The sequence below is a fragment of the Suncus etruscus genome, chromosome 17, assembly GCF_024139225.1.
Source record: "Suncus etruscus isolate mSunEtr1 chromosome 17, mSunEtr1.pri.cur, whole genome shotgun sequence".
NCBI lineage: Eukaryota > Metazoa > Chordata > Mammalia > Eulipotyphla > Soricidae > Suncus > Suncus etruscus.
In genome coordinates, this window is record NC_064864.1 from 23,468,488 (window position 1) to 23,486,339 (window position 17,852).

Genomic DNA, 17,852 nt, shown 5'->3' on the forward strand with positions numbered 1-17,852 from the left:
AATGTCTGACGTCGACTGAAATCCGTGAAGCCGAAAAAACTGCCAAGACCTAGAACCCAAAGAGGCTGATTCCCAGTGAAACTCAAAGGGTCAGGGTTCTGGAAGCTTGTTGATCAGGGTAATATTGGGCAGAGTACTTTCAAAGAAGAGGAATACATTCAATGCTAAGATCACTAATGTGCAACTCAGGAACACAAATTAAAAAGCACGCCTTTTAGCAACTATTCCAGTCTATTTAGGCACTGCCCTTGCAAAGAACTTTAGTTTTGAAGCAATGGAAGAATGAAGCCTCATCCTCCACCCTTTCTCCCTAGGTAACTTGACCTTACCTGCAAGACCCCGCCCATTCCTGGGAGGGTCTTGGAAAAGGTAGATAAGGTATGGACCAGAGGGGATTAGGGCTTTTGGCTGGCGCTCTTGCGCTTCTGGTCTTTGGCCAGCATGGAGCTAAAAGGGAAGATGGCTGAAAGGAGTTAAGATGCAGGGCTAGCGAAGAATGGCTGTGCTAGAAAGGTTATGAGATAGGCCACACACATGTGGTGAATAGGGTATGAATAAAGTTGATGCTTCCTGATGCCTGCCTGTGAGTAAGCCTTTGACCCAGGGGATTCGTGCCTTTTTGGCCTTTGGCGGGCTCTCCCCTTTTGGTCTTTGACCAGCATGGAGGTCAAAGGAAGATGGCTGAAAGGAGTTAATATGCAGGGCTAAGAATAGCAAGTGCTTGAAAGGTTATGAGATAGGCCACACACATGTGGTAAATAGGGTATGAATAAAGTTGATGCTTCCTGATGCCTGCCTGGGAGTGAGTTCAATACCCGTCGCTTTCCTGGACCCCAAACCCACCGGTTAATGGGGGATGAAGCCACGTGGCCGGGGCTTAAGGAAAAAGGCCTCCATCCTTCACCATTCAGCAACATCGTTAATTATTTGATTCAACAGAAGAAGGTTATCTTGAAATTAAGAAAGACAAGCTTCTGGGTCAGAGCGATAGCACAGTGGTAGGGCTTTTGCCTTGCATGTGGCCGACCTGGGATGAACCTGGGTTCAATACCTGGCATCCCATAAGGTCCCCTGGGCCTGCCAGGAATGATTTCTAAGTGCAGAGCCAGGAGTCACCCCTGGACACTGCTGGGTGTGAACCAAAATCAAAAAAATAATAAAGAAGGACAGTGTCTGTATTGCTTACTATGTGATTGCTGAAGATGTCAAAATAGAAGAGGCAGGAGCTGGGCAGTGGCGCTAGAGGTAAGGTGCCTGCCTTGCCTGCGCTAGCCTTGGATGGACCATGGTTCGATCCCCCAGCGTCTGATATGGTCCCCCAAGCCAGAGGGACTTCTGAGCACATAGCCAGGAGTAACCCCTGAGCGTCACTGGGTGTGGCCCCAAAACAAAACAAAAGGAAACAAGGCTTGGTAGACCATATGGGATGCCGGGATTCGAACCACTGACCTGCATGCAAGGCAAACGCCTTACCTCCATGGTATCTCCGGCCCCTGTTGTTGTTGTTGTTTGCTTTTGGGCCACACTCGGCAGTACTCAGGGGTTACTCCTGGCTGTCTACTCAGAAATAGCTCCTGGCAGGCACGGGGGACCATATGGGACACTGGGATTCGAACCAACCAACCTTTGGTCCTGGATCGGCTGCTTGCAAGGCAAACGCCGCTGTGCTCTCTCCCGGCCCTGACATAATCTTTAATTAAAATTTCCCATCTCACTTCCAAGCAAGTCAGGTGGTTTTTATGGCAGTCCTTATATCTTCTGGTCTGAGCTGACATCCTGTTCTTCACTAGAAATCGGTCGGTCCTTGTCATTCGATGTCTTCAGGTCTAACCAGCCTTTCTTCTATTGGGGGTGGGGCCACCTGATTTTCCCCAGCAAATCTTTTAGACCTTTTGCAACTTAATTTACTTAGCTTTAGATTCATCATAGTCAAAAGAAGAGGAACCTCAAAAAAGAGGAAGAGAGGATGCTAAAGGAAGAACAGAATGCAGTGAAGAGAGGGAGAGAAATTCTTCCCCTTGATTGCTCTCTACAATCAATAATCTTACAGAGGACAGAGATATGAACAGATCAAGAATACTCATCCTGGGCCCGGAGAGATAGCACAGTGGCATTTGCCTTGCAAGCAGCCGATCCAGGACCAAAGGTGGTTGGTTCGAATCCCGGTGTCCCATATGGTCCCCTGTGCCTGCCAGGAGCTATTTCTGAGCAGACAGCCAGGAGTAACCCCTGAGCAACGCCGGGTGTGGCCCTCCCCAAAAAAATACTCATCCTAAAAAACAAACTTGGGGCCAGAGAGATAGCATGGAGGTAAGGCATTTGCCTGGCATGCATGACAGTGGTTTGAATCCCGGCATCCCATATGGTCCCCTGTGCCTGCTGGGGCGATTTCTGAGCATAGAGCCAAAAGTAACTCCTGAATGCTGCCAGTGTGACCCAAAAAACCAAAACCAAAAAAAAAAAAGAAGGGTGCTTGCAGGGCAGCTGATGAAGGCTGCTTAATAAAGCTTAGTTTAGAGGCCATGTGAGAAATATGAACATGGCAATTAGGGCCTTGTAATAAAGCTGGAAATCTCCTGAAAAGCTTCAACTGACTGCCTGTGAAATTATTTCGCCGCCACCACTACCCTACAACCTACAGACCTGTTAGCCAAAGGGTCTGCAGGTGCCAGACACAGCCCAGAAATGCCCCACCACCCCACAACACTAGGACTCCATAATTAATAATTAATACAACAGTCACCTATTTTAATAAAAATCAGAGAAGGCTGGGGCCGGAGAGATAGCATGGAGGTAAGGCGTTTGCCTCTCATGCAGGAGGTCATCGGTTCGAATCCCGGCGTCCCATATATGGTCCTCCCGTGCCTGCCAGGAGCAATTTCTGAGCCTGGAGCCAGGAATAACCCCTGAGCACTGCCGGGTGTGACCCAAAAACCACAAAAAAAAAAAAAAAAAAAAAAAAAAAAATCAGAGAAGGCCAACTGCTACTGTCAAGGAGTTCTTATCTTGTGCTAGTAAATCTTCCTTATACAAATTGAAAAAAAGGGGGGTTTAGGGGAAGGAAAAAAAGTCACTTTTATACTCAAACTGCTAGGAAATCTCCACTTTGCTTGAATTTCTATTCAGAATAATGAATTGGGAAATAATGGAAAATATTATTAACAACTTGGTTTCAAATTTCGTGAGAAATCAAGTTATACAGACTTTAATAAGATAAGGGATTAAATCTATGAAATGTGATTATATAAAGGCTACAGAAGTGAATTTCAAGTAAGACATAAGAAATGGAGATGCTTAGAAAAAATTTTGCCCTATAGAGATGAGGTTTCAGGAGGACCAGTCCATGGTAGGAAGCTTGCCACAAAGAGTGATGAATGCAGTTAGAGTAGAAGGGTCCATTATGACAATGATAGCTGTAACTGATCACTCTGGACAAAAACTGGATGCTGAAAAGGGATAAAGTAAAACGCATGGTAACTCTACATTTATAATAGTGCAAACCAGTGTCAACAAAGGAAGTGGGGGAGAGAAAGAGGGAGGGAGGAAGAAAGAGAGAAGGAAAGAGAGAGAGAGAAAGAGAGAGAGAGAGACAGAGACAGAGACAGAGAGACAGAGAAGTAAAATGCTCCAGAGGCAGGTAGGAGTGGGCCTCTGGGGACATTGGTGGCAGGTGGCAGGAAATTCTGAAGGGTGGTGTACATTCTATGACTGAAACTTAATCATAAACAATTTTGTGCCCACAGTGCTTAAATAAAGTAATTATAAAAAATAAAATATGGGGCGGGAGCAGTAACACAGCAGGTCAGGTGTTTGCATTGCATGCTGCTGTCCTGAATTTAGTCCCTGACAAAACCCATTTAGTCCCCTGAGCCTGCCAGGAGTGATTTCTCTCTCTCCCTCTCTCTTTCCCTCTCTCCCTCCCTCTCTCTCCCTCTCTCCTTCTCTCATTTAGTCCCCTGCGTCTGCCAGGCATGATTTCTCTCTCCCCCCCTTTCTTCCTCTCCCTCTCTCCCCCTCTCCCTCTCCCTCTCTCCCTTTCTCTCTCCTCTTCTCTCTCTCTCTCTCTCTCTCCCTCTCCCTCTCTCCCTTTCTCTCTCCTCTCCTCTCCTCTCCTCTCCTCTCCTCTCCTCTCCTCTCCTCTCCTCTCCTCTCCTCTCCTCTCCTCTCCTCTCCTCTCCTCTCCTCTCCTCTCCTCTCCTCTCCTCTCCTCTCCTCTCCCTCTCTCTCTCTCCCTCTCCCTCTCTCCCCCTCTCCCTTTCTCTCTCCTCTCCTCTCTCTCTCTCTCTCTCTCTCTCTCTCTCTCTCTCTCTCTCTCGCTCTCTCTCTCGCAGTGCTCAGGGGTTACTCCTGGCTCTACGCTCAGAAATTGCTCCTGGCAAGCTCGGGGGACCATATGGAATGCCAGGATTCAAACAATCGTCCTTCTACATTCAAGACAAATGCTTTACCTCCATGCTATCTCTCTGGCCCAGGAGTGATTTCTTTTTTTTTTTTTTTTTTTTTTTGTGATTTTTGGGTCACACCCGGCAGTGCTCAGGGGTTATTCCTGGCTCCAGGCTCAGAAATTGCTCCTGGCAGGCACGGGGGACCATATGGGACGCCGGGATTCGAACCGATGACCTCCTGCATGAAAGGCAAACACCTTACCTCCATGCTATCTCTCCGGCCCCTCCAGGAGTGATTTCTAAGTGAAAAAAGTAAGTGAGGGGCCGGGAAGGTGGCGCTGGAGATAAGGTGTCTGCCTTGCAAGCGCTACCAAGGAACGGACCGCGGTTCGGTCCCCCGGCGTCCCATATGGTCCCCCCAAGCCAGGGGCGATTTCTGAGCACATAGCCAGGAGTAACCCCTGAGCGTCAAACGGGTGTGGCCCAAAAACCAAAAAAAAAAAAAAAAAAAAAAAAAAAAAAAAAAAAGAAAAAAGTAAGTGAAGAGGGCCTAGAGAGATAGCATAGTGGCATTTGCCTTGCAAGCAGCTGATCCAGGACCAAAGGTGGTTGGTTCGAATCCCGGTGTCCCATATGGTCCCCTGTGCCTGCCAGGAGCTATTTCTGAGCAGACAGCCAGGAGTAACCCCTGAACATCGCTGGGTGTGGCCCAAAAACAACAACAACAACAAAAAAAAATTAAGTGAAGAGCCAGAAGTAACTCCCGAGTGCAACAGGGTGTGACTCAAAAACCAAAATAAATAAATAAATAATATGATACTGACAAAAAAATTAAATAAAATTTCTTGGGGCCGAAGCAATAACACAGAGGCAAGTCATTTGCCTTGCATGCAACCAACACAGGATGGATGGTTCGAATCCCGGCATCTCATATGGTCCGCTCGAGCCTGCCTGCAGGGGCAATTTCTGAGTACAAAGCCAGGTGTGGCCCCTGAACGGAGTAGGGTGTGACCCAAAAACAAAACAAAACAAAACAAAAAATAAAAATTCTATCTTGGCCCGGAGAGATAGCACAGCGGCGTTTGCCTTGCAAGCAGCCGATCCAGGACCAAAGGTGGTTGGTTCGAGTCCCGGTGTCCCATATGGTCCCCCGTGCCTGCCAGGAGCTATTTCTGAGCAGACAGCCAGGAGTAACCCCTGAGCAATGCCGGGTGTGGCCCAAAAACCAAAAAAAAAAAAAAAAAAAAATTCTATCTTAAAGTGAAAAGGATTGACTTTTTAAAAGTTACAGTATAAAATGAAAGTAAAGGAATGTACAGAAGGTTTGAGGGTTGTGTTTTAAGAAAGAAACTATAGGGGCCGGAAAGGTGGCGCTAGAGGTAAGGTGTCTGCCTTGCAAGCGCTAGCCAAGGAAGGACCGAGGTTCTATCCCCTGGTGTCCCATATGGTTCCCCCAAGCTAGGGGCAATTTCTGAGCGCTTAGCCAGGAGTAACCCCTGAGCATCAAACCTGTGTGGCCTGAAAAATAAAAAAAAAAAAAAAAAAAAAAAAAGAAAGAAAGAAACTACAAATTGAATTCTTTTCTTTTTTTTGGGGGGTGGGTCACAATCTCGGCACTCTGAGGTTACTCCTGGCTCTGCACTCAGAAGTCGCTCCTGGCAAGCTGGGGTACCATATGAGATGCTGGTTTTTGAACCATGGTCTGTCCTGTGTTGGCCACGTGCAAGGCAAACGTCTTACCGCTGTGCTATTGCTCTGGCCCTCAAATTGAATTCTTATAAGGAGATCTTTAAAAAGCACCTGTAGAATTAATTATTTTAATACTTGTGTTTTGAGAAAGTATGTGGAAAAGGGTCTTAGATTTACATTCCAGAATATAGACTTCTTAAGGACTTAAGAACAAAACTATAGCACTTAGAAAAATTAAACAGGGGCTGGAGAGATAGCACATAGATAGGGCATTTGCCTTACATGCAGCCTATCGGTGGTTTGAATCCCAGCATCCCATATGGTCCTCTGTGCCTGCCAGGAGTAATTTCTCAGCACAGAGCCAGGAGTAATACTGAGTGATGCTGGGTGTGACCCAAAAACCAACTAAAAGAAAAAAAGAAAATGAAACTAAATCTGGGAAGTCAAGGTTTTCCACAAACTTCTTGTAAGGTTTGCTGGGAAAAATCAGAAGCCCCAAGTCTCACCAGAAGAAAAGCTGTTAGACCTGAAGATATTGAATGTCTTCAAGGACCGACTTTTAGGAAAAAGTCTTAAGTCACAAGGACCGACTTTTAGGAAAGAAAAGAATGTTGGCCCAGACCATAAGAGATAAGGACTGGGGGCCGGGCGGTGGCGCTAAAGGTAAAGTGCCTGCCTTGCCTGCCCTAGCCTTGGATGGACCGCAGTTCGATCCCCAGGTGTCCCATATGGTCCCCCAAGCCAGGAGCGACTTCTGAGCACTTAGCCAGGAGTAACCCCTGAGTGTTACCGGGTGTGGCCCAAAAACCAAAAAAAAAAAAAAAAAAAAAAGAGATAAGGACTGCCATAAAAACCACCTGACCTGGGGTCGGAGCAGTGATGCAAGCGGTAACCTAGGGTGGACTGCGGTTCGATCCTCCCAAGTCCCATATGGTCCCCCAAGCCAGGTGAGATTTCTGAGCACATAGCCAGGAGTAATCCCTGAGCATCACCGGGTGTGCCCCCCCCCAAAAAACAAACAAACAAAATCCCCAAAAATCCACCTGACCAGTTTGAAGGGGAGATGGGAAATTCTAATCTAAGAATGCATCAGTACGTACCTTTTCCTGCCAGATATGAGCTATATAAACCACTGAAGTCTGCTGGGGGGTGCGGCTCTGGCAGCTTCTGTGGAGACTGTCAGGCCTCCCCAGGGAGCATCCCCCTCCTGTTATAAAGACCCCCATTGGTCAAATCTATCTCTGCTTTTACCTCTTCTATTTAGTTCTTTCAGAACTAAAATAATCATGCTATCATGATATTGTTGTTTGAAAGTGTATGGCTGATCTTTGCAGGTGCTAACAATACTTTCTTTCATCGTTTAGTAAATTATTAAGGGCTAACAGCCAGATGCCAATGAAGGGCCCTGGCTCAAGGAGCTTTATATGGCCCTATTTGTCAATCTTTTTTTCTTTTTTTTGGTGCTCAGGGGTTAGATACTCCTTGTTCTACACTCATAACTCACTCCTGGCAAGTTCCAGGATGCCAGGGATCAAGGCCGAGTCCCCGTCCAGGGCGTACAGGCAAATGCCCCCTTCCCCATTTGTCCCTCCAGTTCCCATTTGTCACCTTTTGTTGGCCTGTCTTTTAACAGCTGTTAAGGCACCAGTGCCCGCATGCTTTTGCTATCCATCATATAGATAATATACTCATCCAAATTGATCAACCTCAAGGTATTATTCCAGTATTAAAAGAACAATTGGGGCGCAGAGAGATAGCACAGCGGCGTTTGCCTTGCAAGCAGCCGATCCAGGACCAAAGGTGGTTGGTTCGAATCCCGGTGTCCCATATGGTCCCCCGTGCCTGCCAGGAGCTATTTCTGAGCAGACAGCCAGGAGTAACCCCTGAGCACCACTGGGTGTGACCCAAAAACAAAAACAAAAACAAAAATAAAAGAACTGTTGGTGTACCTAGCTGAGACTCTGGATTTGGGTGTAGCTACCTGAGACCCACTCATATCTGGGAGGGGTCTTGGGAACCAGATAGTAGGTGTAACCTTACCTGCAAGACCCCGCCCATTCCTGGGAGGGGTCTTGGAAAAGTTAGATAAGCCTTGGACCGAGGGAATTGGGCCCCTTTCTGCGCTGCTGGGCGTTCTGGCTTTTGGGCCTCTGTGTTCTGGTCTTTGACCAGCATGGAGCCCAAAGGGAAGATGGCTAACAGGAAATTAGACGCAGGGCTAGCAAAGTATTGCTGTGCTTGAAAGGTTATGAGTAGGCCACAAACCTGTGGTGGTTAGGGCATGAATAAAGCTGATGCTTCCTAATGCCTGCCTGTGAGTGAGTCTTCATTAAGCCGTTCACCTGGGCCTGGGACCCGCCGGCTGGATGGGGGATGAAGCCACGTGGCTGGGGCCTAAGCACAAAGGCCTCCATCCATCGCCATCCAGCCCCATCGTTAATTATTTGATACAACAAGAACAATTGACTCAGGCAGGATTCTGCGAAACTCCTGATAAAATCCAGAAGATTTTATCAATATTATGGTCATTTAATAAATAGGAGTGTAATAGCCCTGTAAAAAAATACAATTCATGGGGCCAGCCAGAGTGATAGCACAGTGGGGAGGGCTTTTGCCTTCCACACGACTACCCAGGTTCAATCTCTAGCATCTCATATGGTACCTTCAGCCTGCCAGGAGTAATTTCTGGGCTCAGAATCAAGAATAATCCGAGTGCTGCAAGGTGTGGCTCAAAAACCTTAAAAAAAAAAAAAGTACAACTCAGAACTAATAAACTAAATATCATACATTATTTTCATGAATCAATAAATATTGGGTCTGGCCTACTTGGGATCCCACATATGGACTAGGTAATTTTTTTTGTTTTTGTTCTTGGGCCACACTCGGTGACACTCAGGGGTTACTTCTGGCTATGTGCTCCAAAATCACTCCTTGTTTGGGGGGCCATATGGGACACAGGGGAGGGGGGGTTGAACCTTGGTCCATCCTAGGCCAGTGGCATGCAAGGCAAATGCCCTACCGCGGTGCCACCACTCTGGCCCCAAGGTAAATTGTTATTTTTTATTTTTTGGGTTTTGGGTCACATCTGACAGCGCTCAGGGGTTACTCCTGGCAGGCTCGGAGGACCATATGGGATGCCGGGATTTGAATCACCGACCTTCTGCATGCAAGGCAAACAAACGCTTTACCTCCATGTCATCTCTCCAGCACCAGGAAATTATTATTTTTTTATTTATTATTATTATTATTATTATTATTATTATTATTATTATTATTATTATTATTATTATTTGGTTTTTGGGTCACACCCGGCGATGCTCAGGGATAACTCCTGGCTGTCTGCTCAGAAATAGCTCCTGGCATGCACGGGGGACCTTATGGGCCACCGGGATTCGAACCAACCACCTTTGGTCCTGGATCGGCTGCTTGCAAGGAAAACGCCGCTGTGCCATCTCTCCGGGCCCGGGAAATTATTTTTAACTTTTTTTTTTTTTTTTTGTGGTTTTTGGGTCACACCCGGCAATGCTCAGGGGTTTTTCCTGGCTCCGTGCTCAGAAATTGCTCCTGGCATGCACGGGGGACCATATGGGACGCCGGGATTCGAACCGATGACCTTCTGCATGAAAGGTAAATGCCTTACCTCCATGCTATCTCTCTGGCCCCTATTTTTAACTTTTTGTTTTGTTTTCTTGTTTTTGGGTTACATCCGGTGACCCTCTGGGGTTATTCCTGGCTATGTGCTTAGCAATCGCTCCTGGCTCAGGGAACCATATGGGACGCTGGGATCTAACAGAGGTCTTTCCTGGATCTGCTGCATGAAAGGCAAACACCCTACCACTGCTCTATCGCTCCAACCACTATATATATATATATATATATATATATATATATATATATATATATATATATATATATGTATATATATGTATATATGCATACATATGTATATATATGCATACATATGTATATATGTATGTGTGTATGTGTATATATATACATACATACATATATATATATATATATATATATTTGGTTTTTGGGTCATACCTGGTGGCACTCGGTTACTTCAGGCTCTGTGCTCAGAAATCGCTCCTGCCAGGCTCAGGGGACCATTTGAGATATCGGGAATCAAAACTGGGTCTGTTCTGTGTTGGCCACATGCAAGGGAAATGCCCTACTACTGTGCTGTCTCCGATCCCTGGCCCTATTGTTAGCTTTTTTTTTTTTTCTTTTTGGTTTTTGGGCCACACCCGGCAGTGCTCAGGAGCTACTCCTGGCTGTCTGCTCAGAAATAGCTCCTGGCAGGCACGGGGGACCATATGGGACACCGGGATTTGAACCAACCACCTTTGGTCCTGGATCGGCTGCTTGCAAGGCAAATGCCGCTGTGCTATCTCTCTGGGCCCATTGTTAGCATTTTAAAAGGTGATCATTGTTTCTGGTAGCCAGTATGTGGTCAGAGTAGGGCAAAATATACTGTTAGGAAACCATGGAGGAAATTGCACCCTATGGGGCTAAAAGCATTTATGAAATCATCAAGTTAAAATAATTATTAAGTGGGGCCAGAGTGGTGGTGCTAGCGGTAAGTTGCCTGCCTTGCAAACACTAACCACGGTTTGATCCCTCTGCATCCCATATGGTCCCCCAAACCGGGAGCGATTTCTGAGCACAAAGCCAGGAGTAACTCCTGAGTGTCACTGGATGTGGCCCCAAAACAAAAACAACAGAAAAAATTATTAAGCATGTCTGTGCTTATTCTTCCTTATTTTTGTGGGGGGGCCACACCAGGCGGTGCTCAGGGGTTACTCCTGGCTGCTCAGAAATAGCTCCTGGCAGGCAAGGGGGACCATATGGGACACCGGGATTCGAACCAACCACCTTTGGTCCTGGATCGGCTGCTTGCAAGGCAAACACCGCTGTGCTATCTCTCCGGGCCCGTGCTTATTCTTCTTTACTAGGAGAAACTGTTAAAGTGAATGTCATAACAGACCAGCTATTAGTTAGTAAACTTCAAAAGGTTCAACAACGGCACCAACTAACTCAAAGCAGTAGTAAAAGTCTGTGCCACTGATTTGTAGTTATCAAAGCACAGGCAAGAGAAATTGTTGCTGGTTGCTCAACTTGTGATTCTACTCTTTGCCCTCCAATGGCACCTGGGTTAATGCCCTAGGTAAAAATGATAATGATCTCTGGTAGATAGATGTCACTCCTGTTTTGTCTTTTGGCAGGTCAATGGACTCTGTACCATAAATTACTCAAGATTTTTATGGGTCCGATCTTTATCTGGGGAACAAGCAAAATATGTCCTTAACTTTCTATCACCCCTTTATGCAGTTATAGATTTCCCTAAAAGTATTAAGACAGACAATGGGCTACCATATGTGACTCAAAATCTTAAAATATTTTTTCAGCAATGATCTTTTAAATACTCTACTGGCATCCCTTATCATTCACAGGGTCCCAGCAATTGTAGAAAGAGCCAAAACATCACTAAAATATAAAAGCTCAATGACAAAAACAAAAGCGGGGAGAACAGAAATTCCCCTGGAAACAAATAGAGCCTTTAAAACACCAGTAAAAGGCTGATGATCATCAGCCTATTTGGTTTAGGGATGAATCAAAAGAAAAATGGAAAAAAAAAAAAGTTAAATTGCTTCTCAACCTTTTGGCTAAGACCAAGTGTAGTATGGTTTTTTTTTTTTTTTTCTTTCTTTCTTTTGGGTCACACCTGGCAGCACTCAGGGGTTACTCCTGGCTCTACGCTCAGAAATCACTCCTGGGGGGGCCGGGCGGTGGCGCTGGAGGTAAGGTGCCTGCCTTACCTGCGCTAGCCTAGGAGACGGACCGCGGTTCGATCCCCCGGCGTCCCATATGGTCCCCCAAGCCAGGAGCGACTTCTGAGCACATAGCCAGGAGTAACCCCTGAGCGTTACCGGGTGTGGCCCAAAAACCAAAAAAAAAAAAAAAAAAAAAAAAAAGAAATCACTCCTGGGGGGCCCTGAGAGATAGCACAGCGGCATTTGCCTTGCAAGCAGCTGATCCAGGACCAAAGGTGGTTGGTTTGAATCCCGGTGTCCCATATTGTCCCCTGTGCCTGCCAGGAGCTATTTCTGAGCAGACAGCCAGGAGTAACCCCTGAGGACCGCCGGTGTGGCCCAAAAACAAACAAACAAACAAACAAAAAACAAAAAAAAATGGGGCCGGGCGGTGGCGCTAAAGGTAAGGTGCCTGCCTTGCCTGCGCTAGCCTTGGACGGACTGCGGTTCGATCCCCCGGTGTCCCATATGGTCCCCCAAGCCAGGAGCAACTTCTGAGCACATAGCCAGGAGTAACCCCTGAGCGTCACTGGGTATGGCCCAAAAACCAAAAAAAAAAAAAAAAAAAATAAATCATTCCTGGGAGGTTCGAGGGACCATATGGGATGCCGGGATTTGAACCACCGTTCTTCTGCATGTAAGGCAAACGTTCTACCTCCATGTTATTTCTCCGGCCCCAAGATCAAGTGTAGTTTTTATTCTTATCAGTTTAATATTTGATACGTCGTCTATCTGATGACAATATATTAAATGGATTTTTGGCATTAGGAAATGGAATAGGAGCTTGCTCCGTCCATCCCACGCATCGACCTGGTATTGCAGTACCTCCAGGAATGGTGTACCAAAAAAAAAAGGGGGGCGGTAAAAGTTTGGGGGAGAGTATGCTTCTATTTTTACAGGAAAAGAAGCCTAACCTGTCCCTCAAAATTCAAGAAAGTGATATAAAAGACCCATCCAGCATCACTGCTCACAGGGTGTGGAGAAGTTTGCCTAGGAGGAGGCAGAAAAAGTATCTATAAAAATTAATACCAGGAGCTGATGACGAAACGGGCCATGAAAGCTGAAAACCAGGTGCTGAAACTGAAGCAGGAGATGAGTTTGCTCCAGGTAGCTGGTATCTGGAGCTGAAAAGTTGAATCTTGTTGCTGAAATCCTGAAATCCATAGACAAGATTTCTGAGATTAAAGAGGAAGAGAAGGAAGAGGAGGAGGAAGAGGAATGTTGATTATGTTACTGGCTTGGAGCCCTTCCCTCTGGGGCATACCTTACCGGCTGCAAAGCACCGGCTCTTTCTGCCATCTTCACCCTTAGTAAAAGTTTCTCCTGAGCTGGCACCCTCATCACCTAGAGCAGGATTGGGGGTAGCTGAGTGCAGGCCAATCCCTCTGAGGGCCTGTGTTCTGTGCGGTCCTGGCGAGCCATGTGTTGGGGTGAACTCAGGAATAGGTTGGGGACCAGCCAGTGGCTTTTAGAGCTGAGCCTGAAAAGTTTTCACTGCATGTCCTAGACTTCTAGAAAGACCAAGAGGGAGAGGGGACACGGGACTGTGCAGTGCGTGCCTCCGCCTGTTTTGTGGCCTGCCGGCTCACAGACTGCTCCTGTAGTTGACCATGGGTGCCCTTGAGGTTGATGGACACAGGTGTGTTGCAGGGTGTCCAGTGAGCACATCTTCTAGGCCTTTAAGTGGCCAGATGCAGAACATCGTGCACTGGGATTGAGGACTCAGGAGTTCCCTGCAATGCCTGTCGGTTGCAAGCCCTTCTGATCTGTGAAGGTGGGACCTGTGCAGTGCTTCTCATCTGTCCCCAGAAGTGGGACCCTGCGTAGTGCCTTCTCATTTGTCCCCAGGAGGTTGGACCCTGGAGTGCTTCCTCTGTTCCCCGGAATGTGGGACCCTGCACAATGCTTCGTTTTCCTGCAACTGGTTTTTTTTAAAAGTACAATTCGTTTTCCACATTGTTCTCACTGACAGCTTACCCAATAAATTCTCCCATTTGTACATACAAAAAAAAAATAAAATAATACCAGGGGCCAGAGAGATAGCATGGAGGTTAGGCGGTTGCCTTTCATGCAGAAGGTCATTGGTTCAAATCCTGGTGTCCCATATGGTCCCCCAAGCCTGCCAGGGGCTATTTCTGAACAGATAGCCAGGAGTAACCCCTGAGCACTGCCAGGTGTGACCCACCCCCCCAAAAAAAAAGAATTAAAAAAAATTAATACCAGTAGGGGCCGGAGAGATAGCATGGAGGTAGGGCATTTGCCTTACATCCCGGCATCCCATGTGCCCCCCCCCCCCCCGCCTTCCAGGGGCGGATTTCTGAGCACAGAACCAGGAGTAACCCCCCCCACCAGCGCTGCTATGTTCTTAGCTGTGATTACCATTTTGAATATGTTGATAAATTATACAGATGAGCTAATGCAGGTTGTAAAATGGGGGAATATACCACCTATACCATTTATTAATGAAACTGAATGTCCAATCCATGAGAATCTAGAACCCAGAAAAATGAATATACCTCAGAAACTACTTTTGGAATTACTATCAGTAAAGCCAAGAGAGCATTATTTCAAATTTGCAGGTCAGATTTGGCTTCAAACCTCATTAACACTACAAAGGGAAATTTTTTTTTTTTGGTTTTTGGGCCACACCCGTTTGACGCTCCTGGCTATGTGCTCAGAAATCGCCCCTGGCTTGGGGGGACCATATGGGACGCCGGGGGATCGAACCGCGGTCCTTCCTTGGCTAGCGCTTGCAAGGCAGACACCTTACCTCCAGCGCCACCTACCCGGCCCCCTACAAAGGGAAATTTAACATTACTTAGACTCTCCTTTAAGTGGCCTGAATTGGTTCACAAATGCCTTCTGGCCAGACTTAATGATTTGTGAACTTAAACCTATTGAATATGGCTTGTTTTGCTAATTTCCCTTTGGGCAATCAAACTTAGGCCAGCTGTGTGCAAGGCAAGCACTTATTCTGTACTATCTTTTTGGCCCCAATGTTCATTTTCTTTTTTTTGGTTTTTGGGCCACACCCAGCAGTGCTCAGGGGTTACTCCTGGCTGTCTGCTCAGAAATAGCCCCTGGCAGGCACTGGGGACCATATGGGATGCTGGGATTCGAACCAACCACCTTAGGTCCTGGACCAGCTGCTTGCATGGCAAACACCGCTGTCCTATCTCTCCAGGCCCAATGTTCATTTTATTGTTTTATAAATCAATCCAAGCTTCCACTGTGAACATTAGAAACAAAACTATGAATAATCTCCTTCACTTTTTATATTGCTGCAGGGGTGTAGCTAATTTTCACTAGGTAGTGAATTGTGCAAATCTGAAGTAGGCTTTTTGATGCTGAAAACCACTGGTCATTTGTTGTGTAAAACAAGAGACTTCATTGCCAGTGAATCAATTTGCTTTTTGTGGGGTTGCAGATAAGACACTTGGTTGTGCTCAGCTCAGGATGTTACTCTTAGTGGTTTGGGAGATTGGGATGGAACTGAACCTGGGTTGGCTGCATGCAAGCCAAATGCTCTACTTGCTGAATACTACTGCTGTAGCCTTATGGGCTTTTGGACCACACCCTGTGCTCAGGGGACCATATGTGATGCTGGGTATCAATTCTAGTCATCAGTATGCTAGGCAAACACCCACGCCCCCAACAACTGAATCCAAAGCAAATAAATTCCCTACCTGAAGGATCGCTCCAGTCCCAAAGATATTCCTTTAAAGGACTTAATATGGATGCTATCCTTATCAGATAAAATGTTAGCCTGGTCAAGTCTAATATAATGTCTTCAGCCCAATAAGGATTGCTTTAGAGCAGGGGTCTCAAAACGGCTCTCAACATTTTCTGGCTCTGCCCTAGAGGAATCTTGTTTTGTTTTAATTGTTTGGGACACCCCCCCAATGTTCAAGGCTTACTACTGACTTTGCACTCAAGAATCACCCCAACTTTGCCTTCTGCGGCCCCCAGGTGAATTGAGTTTGAGACCCCTGCTCTAGAGAATGTTCTCTAAAGTCTTACTTGCTTCTTAGTTTTTTGGAAGTGAGGGGTGTTGGGGCCACATCTGGCAGTGCTCGAGGTCTGCAACGTACAAGGAAAGTGACATAGCCCCTGTACTTTTCCCAGTCTTTAAGCAGTTATTATAAAAACAATGCAATATATGGGGACTGAAGATAGCACAGTGGTAGGGCATTTGCCTTGCATGCAGCCAGCCCAGGACGATGGTGGAATACTGGCATCCCATAGCCTGCCAGGAGAGATTTCTGAGCTTAGAGCCAGGAGGAGTAACCCCTGAGCGCCACTAGGTGTGACCTAAAAACCAAAAAAAAAAAATAAATAAAAAAAAAAAAGAAAGAATGCAATATGTTACATCGTTGTGTTGAAATGTTAACAGCTTATTTGGAAACTTATGGATCCTTAGATGCCAAGATAAATGAGAGAATTAGGGCAGAGATAATACAGTGGTAGGGATAATTCTGTGGATAGGGTAGTTGATTCTTGTGTGAATAGTGAGCATAGAGCCAGGAGTATGTTTTAAACACTGCAAAATAATCAAACTGATTCGTTAGTGGATGTGATGGACTCTCTTCTCCACTTCAGGCATCCTAAAGAGCAGGGCTGTCAGAATGGTCTCAGTGCAAGCAGAGGGCACTGGAATGGTCTTTCCCATTACCTAAACAATCTTCGAAAAGTCAGTAATCATCCCTCACTTTTTAGACAGTGCCAGGGATCAAAACGAGGGCATCACGAAAACAAGTACTCTGATGCTACATTCCACGTCTTTTTTTTTTTTCTTTTTTTTGGTTTTTGGCCCACACCCGGCGGTGCTCAGAGGTTACTCCTGGCTGTCTGCTGAGAAATAGCTCCTGGCAGGCACGGGGGACCATATGGGACAGCGGGATTCGAACCAACCACCTTTGGTCCTGGATCGGCTGCTTGCAAGGCAAACGCCGCTGTGCTATCTCTCCGGGCCCTACATTCCACGTCTTATCCCTTTCCTGTTTAATGCCCCCACCCCATATGGCTCACCCATCTTACACGAAACTAAATCTTTTTTTTTTTTTTTTTTGTAGAAATCGCTCCTGGCAGGCTGGGGGGACCATACGGGATGCTGGAATTCGAACCACCATCATTCTGCATGCAAGGTGAATGCCCTACCTCCATGCTATCTCTTTATCCCTAAACTGAATCTTGACATTTGTTTTTTTCCAGGTTGCTTTCTCAATTCTCAAATTACTTTTGATGCAATACCCAGCTGCAATCAGAGACCGCTTTGGCAGGGTAGAACTATAGGAGGCGCCGGGGATCAAATCTGGATTAGCTATATGCAAGGTAAGAAAGAACCATACTCACTTTACTATAACTCTGGTCCCTGCTCTCAATTTTTGAGTTATTCTAGTTACTTTTGCCAAATGGTGGCTATCCCAATTGAAGATATGAGATACACCAATAAGCTTACTGTTCCCCGGAATTATCAAAAAACTACTAATTGGGCCTGGAGAGATAGCACAGCGGCGTTTGCCTTGCAAGCAGCCAATCTAGGATCAAAGGTGGTTGATTCGAATCCTGGTGTCCCATATGGTCCCCCGTGCCTGCCAGGAGCTATTTCTGAGCAGACAGGCAGGAGTAACCCCTGGCCAGGTGTGGCCCAAAAACCAAAAACAAACAAACAAACAAACAAAACCAAATTACTAATCAATTGAGGATAGGAGCCAATTGAGTATCGGAGTTAGGGTCAATAAGAATTTCAACTACCTTTGAATATTAGGCTACTTTTGCCTATTGTTAAATTACTAGGCCAGAACCATGGGAATGCCCGTGTCTGAGACAAACCCTGGGATAGCCTGTGAGCTCTGAGTTCTTTTGCATTGAACACTTCTGGAACTTAACAAGCAGCTGGCCTGGTACAGCAGCTTAAGTTCTTATCAGTAAGCATGCTACTTCAAAGTACTGGCATTTCCCC

At 46.3% G+C, this 17,852-nt stretch overlaps 1 non-coding gene across 1 annotated transcript; it reads left to right on the forward strand.

Annotated features, from left to right (window-relative positions):
* Window positions 1-12,551: 12,551 nt before the first annotated feature.
* Window positions 12,552-12,737, forward strand: LOC125995182 (U2 spliceosomal RNA). Its single transcript, XR_007490763.1, has one exon. It is a non-coding gene; the product is annotated as a U2 spliceosomal RNA (small nuclear RNA).
* Window positions 12,738-17,852: the final 5,115 nt, after the last annotated feature.